This window comes from Panthera uncia, chromosome D1 (assembly GCF_023721935.1).
Source record: "Panthera uncia isolate 11264 chromosome D1, Puncia_PCG_1.0, whole genome shotgun sequence".
NCBI lineage: Eukaryota > Metazoa > Chordata > Mammalia > Carnivora > Felidae > Panthera > Panthera uncia.
The window spans coordinates 1,744,460-1,748,284 of record NC_064808.1 but is presented as its reverse complement, the minus strand read 5'-3'; positions in this window follow the sequence as shown (position 1 = coordinate 1,748,284).

Here is a 3,825-nt window from a genome sequence, read left to right as displayed (position 1 = left end):
GTGGCAACCCCGGGAGACGGCGGGCGCCCGGGGCCGCCTCCGCCCGCCGCCCCGCCCCGCCCCGGGTGGCGCGGCTCGCCGCCCCCCTTCCGCGAGAAAGCCCTCGGACCGCGAAGTCCTCGGCGCGATTATCCCGAACGCAGCCGGCTCCCGCCCCTGAGTGTTTTGTTAATAGGATTGGGAAGCACGGAGGCCGACGGCGCGGCTCGGCGTCTGCAGAGCAAATGAAAACTTTGTGCCTGGGCGAGACGCCGCCGGCTGCCTCGCGGGCCACCTTCCACCTGGGCGCCTGCCTTCCGGGGGTCAGCCGCCCTCCCGGCCGAGGAGCGATTCGGGGCGAGGGCGGGGGGGGGATACACACCCGCTGCTCAGATGAAGCCCGGGGGTCAGGCACCACCCCCCCACCCCGGGGACCCCCGGGGATGCTGTCATTAACCGGGCTCGGGGACTGCCAGGTTTGACGAAACCCAAAGGGGGTTGTCACCAGCCCGGGCCCCTGGCTCCTGGCTGAGACACTCCCGACCTGATGCCTGAGCTATTGGCTAATAACTTCTGGAGCCCCCACCCCCAAAATCCACTGGTAATTACACCAGCTATGGAGGCTTCTGTGTCCTGAGTTCTCCAGTGTTCTGGAAGGGAGAGCCATTCCTGCCCGAGATGTGCAGTGTGAGTGGGGTAGGTGCTGGGGGGGGGGGGGGCGGCAAGCACCAGCTTCCAGGCTGTGACTTAGACCTGGCTTTCAGGAGCCAGCCTTCCATTCTGCGAAACCCCACCGCTGTCTCCCCGGGAGGAACAGTAAAGACTCCATGAGTACATTTACATTTTTATGTGTCTATGTTATGATACGTATACTTTTTAAAGCCAGTCTTCTAGAACACGCCTCAGAGAGTTGCATGGGCCAGTGACTTCAACACACCAAAGGCAAAGTTAAATATTTGCTCTAGATACTTTTTTTTTCCCCTGCTTGCATAATTGTCCCACATTTCAAAGAAGTCTTTAAAAGCACTTAGGTTAGAAAAAAAAAAAAAAAGTTGTATTTGGGGCCTAAATATTTCAGGACACACGTGAAGTAAATACTGCAGCTCTTCCGGGGCTCCTGGCAGATGTCTTTCTCTCCGCTGCCTCCTTAAGCATGAGCCTTAATAAAATGTTTGTTGAGTGAATAAAGGAGGCCATCCATCAAATAATAGTAATCCTTAAACAGGAAGAATGAGGCCCTGGCAGGACCCAACGGGCATCATTTCTTTGACTTGTAAGCAGGGATAAGGGGGGGCTTAGAGAGAGTGGAGGCGGGGGTTACCTTCCCATAACTTACATCAGACCCCTTGACCCCAAACAAAGCGTGTCATCTGAACAGAGTAGTGTGTTTGCCCGCAATTCCAACTCAAAGTCCCCAACATGTCACCTCCTCCACCCAGATTCCCAACCCCCCCAGATGCTCCTCCCAGATTTCTGGGGCCAACAGAGAAACAGCTGGCCATCGTTCAGCTGTGAACACATTTCCGTTGTCCCCACAGAGGGGTCCCAGCGCCAAAGCCATTCTGCCACCTTCAAGAGACACTTCCCCAGGGATCCAGGCCTCTGCCAGCCTGTCCACCCAAGGGGACACCCCTAGCCACCCCTCCAGTGGGATCCGTTTGTTGCCTGGCAACATCCTTCAAGTCTCGAAGAGCCTCTCATGAAAGACTCGGGACCCGCGGCCACCGCCTCTTCGAACCCCTTCCCGCTCACCGGGAGGGATTTTGGGTTTCAGGGTGCACCTTCACCCCTGACAGCCCGTCCCCGCCGTGTGCTGGGCCTTTGCACGGCACTGAGCCTTTCAGCCGTCTTGTGTATGGGGGGCGGGGGGGCCAGGACAGCACGAGTCACAGAGCAGAGGGGAATCATCCTTTTACTTCTCGATCTGGGAGCTCCCGGTTTTTGTTTCTGTAAGCTGCCTTTCCCTGGGTCCCCCCACCCAACCCCGACATGTCTGATATTGCTGGAATGAGCTTGCGGAAAGATACGCCGTTTTCCATCTGACGGCTCTTTTTTCCTGTAAAACCTGAAGTCATCAGCCATCAGTCACGGTATTTATGGCTTGTCCACTGAGCACAGAGCACCCGGGACCTCCCAGAAAGAGGAGCTGTTTTACAGAGCGCTAGAAACTGGGACACCGTACCGTTACAACATGCAGAACATAACCAACTTCTCTGTCCTGGGGAAAACATTACAAGTATTGTGTGGCTTAGATGAACCCCGATGCTCGGTGCTTTCAGCAGCAGGCCTGTCTGCCTCCAGAGCCGCTCCTGGGTTTGGGACCTAGGGACCGGCACCCCCCAGCGCAGGGTTCTCAGGCTGCCCAGGCAACGCCACCCTCCAGCTTCCAGGTGGGAAAGCTGAGGCATAAGGAGGCATGGGACTTGCCCAAGGACATGGGGTCAGAGCCAGGTGAAGGCGGGTGAAGGCAGGTTCTCCAGCCAACAAGCTTGCCTCACTCCCCCACCCCTGCCAGATCCCCACGCTTCTGCAATGTTTTTCAACACGTTTCCCGCTCCAGCGAGAGATCTACTTCCCTCGGGCGACCCCGCACGTCAAATATTGGACAACTCACTCACGTCTCCATAATTTTATGACAGCTTCTAGCTCAGTCACAAACCTGATCCTGTAAATACTCCCAGATCTTACAAACCCCCCCACTCCTCTGCAGACGTGCGTCCCGCATCGTCCTCCTGCCCCTCGACAAGGAATTTTGCTACTCTCCATTAGTTCCCCTGGATTTGTTTCCCACCAATTGGTTTCAAAGGCTTCCTGAGACTTACTTCTCTCATCATAAGAGACGGGGATGCTAACACGGGGAGGGGAAGGCGAGTTTGCTCCTGCTGGAATCTGAGGCCGCAGAGGGGCTGGTCAGGAGCTTTTCCTGCTGGGCGGGAGGAGCACGGGGGCCCCCAGGGCAGGAGGAGAGGGGCTGGGGCTGTGCCCTCAAGGCCGGCCAGACTTCTCTGGGTCCCCTGCTGGTGCCACAGCAGCAGGAGGAGTGCAGGCGGCAGATCCAGGGGCAGCTCTGAGTCCCCGTGGGCACAGCATGGGAGGCTGGGAGGGGCGGGCTCGGGGCCACCAGCCGGCCAGCAGTCCCGCTCAGGGAACATGTGTGGCTTCTGAGATGTGCCTCTGGGGCCTCCCTCGCTCACAGCAGAGACCTTAACAAAACACTTTTATTTGGGAGCTTCCTCCTCCGGGGCCCCTCTCCCTCCCCCCTCGCTCCTGCATCCTGGGTCACCTCTCCAAGACAGCAGGCTGCACCCAAGTCCTTGTTTCGGGCGAAGCTTCACAGGGGAACCCAAAATAAAGTGCAGTCTGGTGTGTCGTCGATGAAGAAGGAGTCCCGGCCGAATCAGGCCACGGAGATGAACAGACCTGAGGCAGCCGGAAGCCACGCTCAGGAGGGACAGGGCGCCCCAACGTGGGCCACACCAGCAACCCGACGCGATTATCGGGAAACCAAACCCATCAGAAGAGCCCATTATAACCGGACTCTTGGGGTTTGCTTGGCAAGCAAACAAATAAGCAAACCTTCACGATCTCCAGGAGATGATACCACAGAGCTTTGAAAAACCACATGCATCCCAAGAACGCTCGAATGCTTCCACGTTAGTGAATCTGTCAGGAGATACGCCTGGCCAAAAACACTTCCTAGTTAAAAAAAAAAAAGTAGTTTGGAAACATTTTAAGATTGTTCAGTATCCAACCAAAGCCAGCATCGTGTCCCATGTGAAATGCTAAATAAATCCCTCTCATTCAATCCAGACACACGATATGGGAGCCTACTAACATTACCAGTAC